We start from the raw sequence: 12,314 nt of genomic DNA, 5'->3' as shown, positions 1-12,314 counted from the left end.
CCTTTATTGGGTGAAGTTAGATATGGACCAAAGCCTCAAAATTCAGAGCCGTGTATCAAAATCAAGATCTTGTAATCCAGATCAAGATCCCAAAGGGCACGTTAGTCCCTGGTTGAAGTTAATGGAATGACATTAGAGATAAATTTAGTCCTAAATTCCTAAAGTTTAGGGTTTGAGATTCAGTATTTTGGCTTAAGACTATCTTTAATTTAAATCAGAAATGTAGTGTTATTTTGCTTTTATTTACTGTAACTTGTTTTATTTTTAACATATCTTATAATTTAAAAAAAATGCAAAACCAAAACCTTCCACTGCTAATCTCCTTCCACTTAAATTGCCGTTAGGCTATAGGTTTGACATGATGCAAACAGTCACTGATTTTTTTCCTCATTTCCATCATTTGTAGATGTTACTAGTTTATCTTTTAATATTTTGCCAGTATTTTTGATATGTTATACCACTTAATACTGTAAAGCAAAACATATTTCAGTGCGTAGGCACTATATTAAGTATGGGCAGGATATGTAGAGCCATACTTAGTCTGATTAGTAGTACTGCAAATTTTAAATAGTTAGAATACATAACATAACAATAACATAACAATAACAATAACATAACATAACAATGTCTTTTTCAGACCAGTTTGAAAATACAATCTAAATGCACAGAACAGATAACAATCTGGTGCTAATGAATCTGTTACAGTTGAGTAAGAGTGGAAGTACGATGGGTTTATACAACATCTAAACCCGTTTCCTCCCCTCCTTTCAAATGGTAACTAAGCCCAGCTAAATATCTATAAAAGTTGGGAAATTATTTGAAAAAAAGTACTTTACATTTGAGAGCTATGACAAATTATGGCCTCAAGGAAAATAAAAGAAGCAAATTATATGCACCCATTAAAAAGAGGGATTATGATGGTGTTGGAAATGTTTATGCAGCCTGATTTTAGCCCTGCTATTCCCTCCTTTCCTAGAGGATACTCAAACATACTGTATTAAAGATGCCTTGGAAGAATATTTATAGGTGTCTGTATGAGAAAGGTAATGTTCATCTTCTAAGGTTAGGCAAGACTGGTCCCATTCACCACTTCTCAGAGGCTGAAAGGTTATGTTTAGGTGGGCCTACTGATGAAGCTGGAATAGCAGCAATCATTAATAGGTAGATATTCGGTTAGACCTGAGGTCTCAAAAGGCTTAGTCTGGATTTTTATGCCTGCACATCTTTCTTTGTTCTCTCCCAAGGTATCGAATGTACATTCTGTCTTGATTCAGGTTGCTTCCTTCTCAATGCCTCTGATGCACAAATTACTTTTTTCATTCAGAAGGAGAGGAATCTCAAAACACTTTCTTTCTATAGGCCTATCTCCATGCTTAAGGTATTGTAGCAATCCCAATTCTGGCTTTGTCTTTAGCATCACATTTCCATGGCCCAATCCTTCACATCACACGAATTTGTGTTGCTGAATCATTCATTTGAATTCTGTTGCTAACAGAATGCTATCCCCCTATCCTCATCACCATACTTCCATCATGATGCCTATAATCCCCTTTCCCTCCTGATCAGATCTCTGCCATGAAGCCAGCAAAACATTATCAGCTGATTGTGATTATGCACCTAATGAGTGGAAACCTCTGCCTCCTATGCAAAACATTCATTTTATTGTTCCCTTGTCCTCCCACTCTCCCATTCCACAATTTGTCTGTGCCATCCACCTATCATGAACTTAGACTGGAGCACAGATTGTGTATTTATACAGTGCCCATCAGCTGGATACATGATGTCCAGTTTCTGAGTTGGGATTGTTAAGGGTTACCATAACACAAATAATACATAATCATTATCATCCTTATCATCATCATCACCTCCATGTATGTCAAAAACACTCTAGAGAGTGACTTAGGAATGTATGTTTGCTGCATAAGATTTTATTTTTAAACATTGGGGGTTCTTTGCAAGCTAGGTGAAGACTGGTAACCATCCCAGGACATGTTACTATTGGTAACATTAACAGGGATGTCTGCTATCACCTCTTCTCTTCACAGTACTCAGTATGCTGAACACTTTTATCATTACCAGCCACTTATGTTAGTGGAATACTAAAAAGTGAAGGAAATTTCCCTTGACAAAGGCATTGTGGTAGATGCAAAATAACTGATTAGTAAATATCTTTCAGTAGGGGGAGGGTGTGTTGAAAATTGAAACATGCATGAAATTAGACACAAACCTTGAACATATACACAAAATCAGGGTTGATTGGAATTCAACCTGTGTTCACACAAATTAGCAGTGGTTCACTCAAGATTTGCCTGTGTCTGAAAAAGTTATGCCAAAACTTGACATTTTTGTCAAAAGCCGAATGATGTCACAAGGTCTTTGTGTGAATGAGAATCAGCCTCCATAGAGTCTGCTATTTATTCATGCATTTGAGTCTGAAGAATAAGCTTTGTGAGAGATAAAAACCACATACGTCACAAAGTGTTTTTCAATTTGGCTACTACAGATGTGTCCAGAGTGCAACACTAGATCTGATTCTCTTGAGTTCTGGGGAAGTTCTGATACAAATCTGAATTTAGATGTGAGAAGTCAATGGCTCAGATGGACTTATCTCTATACAGGGATCTGAAACAGTTTATGTATTTGGAAGACCCCTCAGTTCTTTGAGTCTCCGCAGTTCTGTGACATATCCAGATTTGAACTTCATGGATCAGGCACATCTCAATGACTACAGGTTCTACTCCTGGTTCCAGTATACTTGTGTGAATTCATGCAAAATGTGTGTGAGCCCAAATTTGAACATTGGAAAACTAGGTTTGTTCAGATTTTTTAGAAAATCAAGGCGCTCAAACCCATGAGAACTGATCTCATAAAAATCTGTTTCAAACTGAATTTGGAAAGGTTTTCATAACTCTTGTTGGAAGGTAATTAACCTACATGTATACTTATATGAAGGATTGTTGCATTTTCATTGTTGGGTTGGACAGACTTTTCCAGTAGAATACACAACTTTTAAAATATAGGATATGAAAATGAATTTTCACCTGGATCACCTTATCATTCTTATCTCCTTTCACATGCAAAGATGGTGGTACTACTTAAAGGATCATCCGTGGCCAAAGGACTGTGAGGCTGCCCTTGTTTATAAATGCAACAGTATTCTAAGATAATAGTCCCACACAATACAGCTTGCAATAGTGTTATTGCAGAGTTTTGGACTGCACTACACTTGCATAAATACTTTTTTAAAAGGGTGGAAATTGGATTTTATGCACGTTTCCAGGACTTCTTATGGTTATAAGTTCTCTGAGATAGAGATGCTACTTGACTCCTCTGCAACGCCTAATGACTGTGGCCAAAATTTTTGAAAGTGACTTGTGATTTTCAGTTTCTCAGTTTTTGAGTGCCCAACTTGAGACATATTAAAGGAGCCTGATTGTTTAGAAAATGCTGAGCATCCACCTTGTAAAAATTAGGCTCCTTAAGGTGTCTCGTTTTTGGAACCCAAAAAATGAGATACCTAAAAATCACTGGTCACTTTTGAAAATCCTGGTTGCTGTTTTTCCCATTGAAGATGCCTGTACATAACTGAAACTAAACCAAACCCTTTGAGCTTTGCTTATCACTGATTATTACCTGTAGAGTTGAGCCCAAATCCAAACCTCAGATCCCATCTCCTAGGGCATTGGATTGTTTTAGATCTGGTTCTGAATCCAAAGTCTCTGGCACATGGCTATCGGTAGTTATGACCAGTTAGCAACTCTAAATGCTTAACTCTTTTAAGAAGTCAAGGGTCAACAGCTTGCCAAACAATTGTTTCCTGACGACTACTCATTTTGTATGGTAGCATAAGAGCAATTTATGCATAGATAAATCCAGAATATGCTCAGCCAGCATATGCTCAAAGACCACTGTTCTTTGGTAGAGCACCACAGATTGGATGAGAAGAACATGGCAACCTAGCCACAAGTTTCTGGCCTGATGATGCACTTAGAAAGAGAAGCTGGGCCAAAATGAGATCAGCCACTTCATTCCATATGACTCAGTGATAAATCAAATGATGATTTGTACTAACCTTATTGCCAACTAATTTTTGATTATGCATCATCAAGATCAGAGAAGCTTATGTGCCAACACTCATGCTGTAATACTCCTATGGAGGTTGGGGGGAGAAGGAGCTTCACCAGAAATGTTTGTAAATGTTGATGCTCATCTTGGACCACAGCTGAATCTCCATGTAGCTGATTCCAGAGTAGACAGATGACCTTAAACTAAAAAACTCCAAAAAACAAACAAAAAACCCCAAACCCCAACCCCTTGAAACATTATATCTGAGTGGTCCTGAGATTTTCAGACTCAATTGGTCAAAAGTTAGCTAAATACATAACATCCCAAATTAAATATTATCTCATGCTGCCCCTCAGATTTCAAATCAAAGAATAAGGTGTGTTCATACTGAGGAGTGCTGAAGAAAATAAATGGTTAAGTGCACACACCTTGCCTCCTCTTAGAAGTAACAGGGAATACCTCTCTCTTTGCCCAGTTCTACTTCCCTTCTGGCTTACCCCTTTCTGAGAAGAACCAATTGAGATTGCTATTTATTATGTGTTGGGGGTGAAGGTAGAGAATGCTGTTCTCTATTTAAAAAAAATAAAATCCAAAATTTATGAGAGTTTGAAAAGCAATTTCCTTTTAAGATGCAAATTCCTAATTTTCCACATAAAAGTACAGGAATTAAGTGCTAAATCCTTCTTTGCTAGTGAGACCTCTGAAAGGAGGCATGAAAAAAAGAGTTACTGTTTGGTTTCTATTCATGTCTCCTGAAAGCCAGGGTAAGTAAAAATGCGCTGAAACAGTCCTGATTTTTTTAATAAGGCTTCCTGTCGTTCTGACTGACTTTTAAAAAATGAACTCTTGTCCAGCTTTATTTGTATGGGTGGTTGTGATTTTGTTCTGCCTGCACTGTATCACTTTTCTTCTCCTGCCATTAATCTTACATGATTACTCTCCAGGGCATAGTTTCCCCCCTTTTCTGCATGTATAGCTCCTATGAAATTAACAGGCATTCTTTGCATGGGTTGAGGGAAGAATATACCTTTATATCAGCCTTGTTGCAAAGAGAGATTTTTGCTGGTCACTGAAAGGAAGTATTAATTTTGAAGGGCCAAAGTAAAGTGATGAAGACCTCTAGCAGGAGGTCTACAGCAGAAGCAGGGAACACAGGCCTCTAGCACTGGTGAGGTGAATGAACAAGAGGCTTTTAAAAAATTATTTATAGTTCAAAACAAAATGGAGGACAACTCAGCAGTTGTGTTCTACACCTATGTGGGATGACTCAGATCTAATTTATTCTGAGTCTCATTCCCCTTAGAGGCTTAAATGGAGGAATCTTTTCATATTATTCCTTAACAGTGAACTCTTTGATCAATTAAAGAGTGTGTTGATGACCTTCAAACGAAATCCCATAAATCCTTAAAGGAAGGATGGTGGCTGCAGTGTGAGGCCTTGAAGTGAGCAAATGACCTTATAAAATATACTACAGTAACTGAATATAGTAAAATAAATATACTACATTTAAATAGACTACAGAAAGGTAAATATACTACAGGAATAACCTCAAGCACTGTATGTTACAGTAATGTTAGTGTCATGTTTTGGACTATTACTGTATATACTGTAATCTTTCGGCTTTTTATTTAAAGGCTGGAAGGGAAGATTAATGGAAGCTAAAATCACCCCCTCCTCTGACCCCCAAGTAGGCCAGTGGCTCTGCAATTGTTTCATTCTGTGAACCACTTCAAAAGGGAGAGCTACTCTCATGCACCGCTTCCCCTGTCCACTCCCGAATCTCCCACTGGCTGGTTCTCAAGATGTGTCATTCAGTGGCTCACTAGAAAGGGTTCCACAGACTCTTGGGCAATGGTTTGAGAACCATGCTGGTGGACAAATCAGAATTTCTTGTGTAAAGTTTTGTTTATTATATAATTACCATACCATTTTTTTCTTTCAGCACTAAATTTGTTTTATGCTTTGCATACATCTGAGTATATCTGCTGTCCATTTGTGAGTATTTCTGTTTTTATCTGAGCTGTTTTTATATATATATATATATATATATTTTTTTTTTTTTATCATAATTATTCTAACCAGTGCTCTAGCTGCCTCAATACTAAACTTCGCACTCCCGTTTTAAGCTTTGCCTTGTCAAATGTGTGTAAAGTGACCAAGCAAATACATACAAATAATTCAGTTAGAGGCAAAATTAACTAATGCTCTTTTTCATGGTGAGATGCTGTAATGATTTTATAGAGCAGTCAGACTATTTAAATACTAATGCTGCCTTCATGCTGTAATCACCATTCCAGTCAGATGTCATTTTTAGCAGCCTATAGGGAATCCCATTCCTTAATTATTCTTCAATACACAAACCAAGCATTCTTTAATTGGTGTAAATTGAACAGTGTTCCAATGCAAACAAGGGGAGGACAAACTAATCAATGATTCTGTGCATGTCTATTGGAAAGCTATTGCCATTAGATCAAGTAACAAATCCTCAACTCCATTAGCTTTGGTGGGGGGAAATAGTGCTAATGCTGCTCCTTCTTATCAATCAGGATTGGGAAGCATAGAGCAAATCATGATTCATAAACTCCAGGGTTTTTTTTGAAAGTGCTAATGGAAATTTAAAATGCAAACAAAGACGTTTCAACTTCAGAATCTTCATTCAGAAGCCTTTGATAGGGATTTATGTGGAAACAATATGTTTTTAGTCTCTGCTGGCTCTAGACCTATGGTTTGTTTGTTTTTATTAAATTGGAAAGATAATACAACAATTCTTTTTCAACTTGTCAAGCAATTTTTTGGAAAATTTTCTTCCCATGGTAATGTATGATCCATCTATTCATATGTATTCACTATTGCAGTGCATCAGAAAGTGTGGTTCTCCCTTTTCTTTTTAAAATATGATATGAAATAAAAGTGCAGGATTTAAGAAACAGATTAAAAAAAATCCATCTCATAAATGTGTCACATTCACTTTTCATTTTTGTCTCTTTTTATCAATTCTCTAAAACTGATTATTACTGAAGAGGGAAGAAAGAAAGCAAAAGGCCCATTACATACCTCTGGCCCAGATCTGCCAGTCTTATATTTCTAGGTAGTGCAGAAAACTAAGCTATGCTGGGAAGAAATATAACGACTATATATGTTCACTTTTTAATCTATTTGTTTTTGATGATATGCTATTTACTGATGAAGGCCCTTTCATGTTGGTTATAGTCGAAGTTCTAAACTAGTCTAGTGTTAAAAAAAAAAAAAAAAAAAAGTGACATGAATGCATAGAGAAATGCAGCGTCTTCTGTAGACAATCTTTGTTAATACATTACAGTAAAAAAAAAACTTAGAATGGGCTCACTTGATATGAGTGCTTCTTAAAACAAGAAGGGTTCTAATTGACACACATTGTAATAGTAATCATCCTCCTTTGGTCTCTGCACTAGATCCCTCAGGGCTGGATCTAGGTTCTGCTGTGAAATCACATGTGGGGCTGCAGGCACTTTTCCATAACTCACACAGCTGGGGGTTGTGAGATTTATTTTTGCCAGCTGGGATTTTCTAGCTGGCTAATTGTCATAGGTCCTGGGAGGAGATTGACCAAGGATGCAGTGGGAGCAAGGGGCTGTAACTGGCTTTGAGAAAGTTTTAATTTGAGATAGGCATTGCGTTTTCATTTTCTGAGGGCATCTTTGGAGAGCAACCAATGTATATGAACAGCGTTCAGTGCTTTCCTCTTCTCTCCTTCCAGGCAACTAATTCCCCTCTTCTTCTTCATCTCTTCCCTGATGCTCTCATGTGGTGGTGAATGCTACTCGTCCCTGGAGGAAGGACTGCTCTGTCTGAATTTAATGCCTCACTGCACTTTCTCCTCCTCTAAAGATAGCGTGTTTATCACCAAACTGCTTCAATGACAGTTACAGAAGCACCAGTGGGACATAGATACCAGTAAGCAGTTGCAACATTTGCCCTGGGGCATTTGGAAGCTTTTGTAGCTGCAGGGTCTTTTCCAGGCTGGCTAAACAGATAAACTAAGTACATCGTCCTTCTTCCCACACTGCTGAGGTTGAGTCCTGAAAGGTGGGGCTGTTAAACTTGGCTTGCTGGCTCCAGATCATCTTCCTTGTTTAAAATGGAGTCCTGGAACAAGAGGGATCCCTGAAGCATGGGGCTTGACTGCAGCAGCACACTCTGCATTGTCTTGGGCTTAGGTCGTTGGAACCTCCACCCTTTGGGAATGATCTTGTTACCAGAAGAAGCATTGCTGCATATTGTAAAAGCAGCTTTTTTTAAAAACCATTAAATAGGATCTGGCTTTTGTGTGTTCATATATATTACAGAACAGCATCAATGCCTTAGCGTCTACAATAGCGAGTTTACAGCGGCACTGATGTACCAATGCAGCTGCGCTGCTGTAAGATTGCTCGTGTAGCTGATCTATGCCGAGGGGAGAGCTTAGTTAAACCACCTCAATGAGTGGTGGTAACTATGACAGTGGGAGAAGCTCTCCTGCCATCATAGAGCTATGCATATTGTCACTTATGTTGGCGAAACTTATGTCACTCAGCGCTGCTTTTTTCACACCCCTGAGCAACATAAGTTTTGCCAGCATAAGTGATAGTGTAGGCAAGAAGGTTCAGATCCTAACTGTGCTCTACTGCTGGGATAGAGAAGCCAACAAACAACAGCCATGGTCTGTGTCCACTTACTAATTGAGATCTGCAGATACTAAATGAGAAGATGTAAAACAAAAGGGACAAAAGATCCATATTGTTGAGCAAAACAGTACAGTTTGAAAAAGTTGGCAATAAAATACACAGGATGAGAGGGACACTGTACAGTACTGTTTGCTTTTCTGCAGCTAAGAAAAGGTGAACAAAATAGTGCAGTGTTGCAATGTGCAGCTTTAAGGAATAAGTAGATTTGGTGACGCATACACATAAATAGTGGGGTAAATATCTAAAATGGTGGAAATGGAGTTAGCTGAACGGTTCTCATTACTGTACATGTGTTAGCTATGCAGAATGCTTTAAACATGTACCTTGTTACTGATTTGAAACCTCGATTTTTAATAAATTTCCCATTCTGACTAAATTTCTTCATTCAAATACTGCATGCTTTCAGAGGAACACAATGTGTCCGGGTGGAAATCTGCTGGGCATCAGGATGGAATCATGAAAACAGAAAGGAGAGAAACTTTCTGTAGGTACAGAAAAGGTCTTAGAAAAGTGGGAGGGGATGGTGGACCCGCTGAGTGGAGGGAGAGTCACAAACTGAAGGTAATTGCAAAAGAAAGAGAGGCTGTTACAGTGAAGGTGACAGGGGAAACAGAAGTAAGGGTCATGAGGCTGCTGTGGGTGTGGGTGCAGGTTCAGGAGTGGCAGAATATGAAGTCTACCTGAGAGCTACTTAATACAGGATTGGGGCCTTATCTTATATGTCACTAAACTAAGCACATGAAAGTCAGAAGACATAGTAGAAGCATATATGTATATCAATAAGGAGACTTTATTTTAAGTACAGAGAAATTTTCTTAACATTAAGCTCCAATCACATAAAATAAATAGGGCCCAATTCTGGCCTTAGTTACATAGGTTCAGCTCCTACTGAAGCTAATTGGAGCTGAACACATGTAAGTGAACTGGGGCCAGCCAATCACATTTTTGAGGCAGCAAACTGGCACCGATCGGGATAAAAGAGGCACCAAGTGGAAGGATATTGAAGGCACTGATTTAGCTGGAGATGGGCAGAGGCTGGATTTTCCAGGAAATTCTGTAATTCCAAATTGTTTCTGTTCCGAATCAGAATGAAAACAAAAATTTTTGAAATTTCCCATGAAACTAAATTCTGAACAAAATTTCATTTCAGGTCAATCAAAATGTTTCATTTTTGATAAAATCAAAACATGTTCCAGTATCACCCTTTAAAAACATTTTTAAAGGTTTTTTTTTCCTGTATAAAAACAATTTAATTTAGTTTTGAAAAATTGTTTTGAAAAGAAAGACTGAAATGTTTCATTCCAAAATTGTCAAAACATGATGTTTCAACATTAGTGAAATGATTCCTCTGGGGTTTCTTTGAGAAATAAATTTAGTCAAAATTGACATTTAGTTGAAACATTGCAATTTAAAAGTGGCATTTTTCACTGAAAAACTATTTTGGTGAAAAACTTTCAACCAGCTGTAGTGGGAGCAACCATTTGAAACCACTTCCTTGGGTCATTTTTATTTATAGAAAACTTCTGAGACAAATATACAAGTTTACTTCTGTTTTCTGATCAACAAAAAAATTCTACGATTCCAGAAGAACCTTAGTGGAACTATTTTTATCAGCTTTACAGACTTAGACTTAGCTTTACAGACTTAGACACATATGGCCTTTGTCGTCCATGGAAAAACTCCCATTGACTTCAGTGGGAGCTGGATCATGCACATGGAAACAGAAGAACAAATATCCACCAAGTCTGTCTGTGTTCCCTGTAGTTGCAGAAAATTCACCATATGGGATATGCCCATCTGATCCTAAGAGATGATTCCATTCATTGCTTCATAGGAGATTGAAAAAAAGATTCCAAGGAGAGCGCGAGAGACAGACTATATGATGTTGGCAGTGTCAGTATATTTATTTACATGAAAGGATAACTATTGAACAGGAGTGGCTGATTGAAATGAAACTAGCAGAAGACTTCCATAAAACAGCTGGAATCTTTAGTATTGCAGTTTTGATGGAAATACATATAAATATATTAATAAAATATGCTGAAATAAAATATCTAATTTTAGAGTGTTAAGATATTTTAAATTCTCTTTTGTAGCTCTAACACTTTTATAATCACCTCTTCAGATCAGGCAGATTTGAAAGAATTATTTTTCAAGCAATATGATCTTATGCAAAATTTATTAATTTTTTTTTCATTCTGAGAGTGCAATGCTCTATTAATATTACTTTCATTTATTTTTCATGTAACAAACAGCTCCTACCTAGAAGAAATAATCATCCTTACATAAACTTACAACATTTCATGTGTGTCCTGTATATCCGTATTAGGTCTGTGGTATATAAACTATGGGTCAAATTCTGAGAGGTGCTCTGCATTTATAATTCAGGTTCTCAGTACCTTTCAGGATTTGGCTGTCTATATTGCAGATGTATCAGTCTGAAACAATGTTCCACTATTATGAATCTGCTTCTGTGAGTTGCAGAACAACCTCAACTTCCATGATCAGGCCCTATCACATTTATTTCCTTTTCTTTTCTATTATTTAATGCACACTTTCTGACCAACTCAAGCTTTCATTAACAACATCATTCTATTTCTTATTTTCAGTGGGTTCAACAGAGGGTCTCCATACTCACACATGTCATATGAGCCTGTATTTTACATACTGATCTTTCACATGAGAAAAAAATCTGCTATTGCTTTAACCAACATTTAGCAAGGCTGCATTGGACATTACATACAGAGTGCTGTTCTTATTCCAGGTTCACTTTATTCCATGAACAACTTTAGTACCTGATCCCCTCCACCATAAAAGTAAAAGGCCCATCAGCTCATTACAGTGGCTAAATAACACAAAAGTAATAACTGGTGTAGGAAATGCTTGGTTAGTGAAAATAAGCATTCTTCCTTCCCTTCTGGGAATATCGAACGGCTGAGTTCCAGACAGCATCAACCAACCTGTGTTATGAATCCAATTACGTTTGTGTTTTTCTTTCTCACAAATGTTGGCAGAAAAAAAAGGATTCTTTTCTATTTATAAAGTGAAATTTCATTATTTTACTTACCTCTCTCTTTCCAGGAAGAACCTAGAAAAGCCCACAGTTCATGCTAGGTGGTATATATACTCTGTCCTCAGGAGAATGGGGCCAATAGGAACTTCAGATTTTCAAGAGCAGGAGAGGCAACAAGCATGCTTTAGATCTCCCTTGCACTCCCCCATGAAATTCAGAAGAACTCCACTGACGTCAATGTAGTTACACCAGTGTATATCTGACATAAGGTACCAGGCCCACTGTCTCTATCTTTGCCACTATAGCGAGGAGACATATGCCCTCCTATAGTGAGGAGGAATGCCCTCCTTCCCGACCACAAAATTAACCTCTTTTAAGTGGATTTAAAACAGCTGTTAATTGCAGAAAGTCTTTGACTTCAGGCATGGTATGTTGACTTTTATTTATGACTTCATATTCATTTTGAATATTTTAAAAAATATTGCATGTTTTAGTCATGTAAGACGCAGTTTTAAAGACCATAGTTGCCTTAC

Source organism: Emydura macquarii, unplaced genomic scaffold (genome assembly GCF_026122565.2).
Source record: "Emydura macquarii macquarii isolate MOO-44397 ecotype Brisbane River unplaced genomic scaffold, CSIRO-AGI_Emac_v2 contig_2531, whole genome shotgun sequence".
NCBI lineage: Eukaryota > Metazoa > Chordata > Testudines > Chelidae > Emydura > Emydura macquarii.
The sequence above is the reverse complement of the archived record's forward strand: the minus strand, read 5'-3'. Positions refer to the sequence as shown.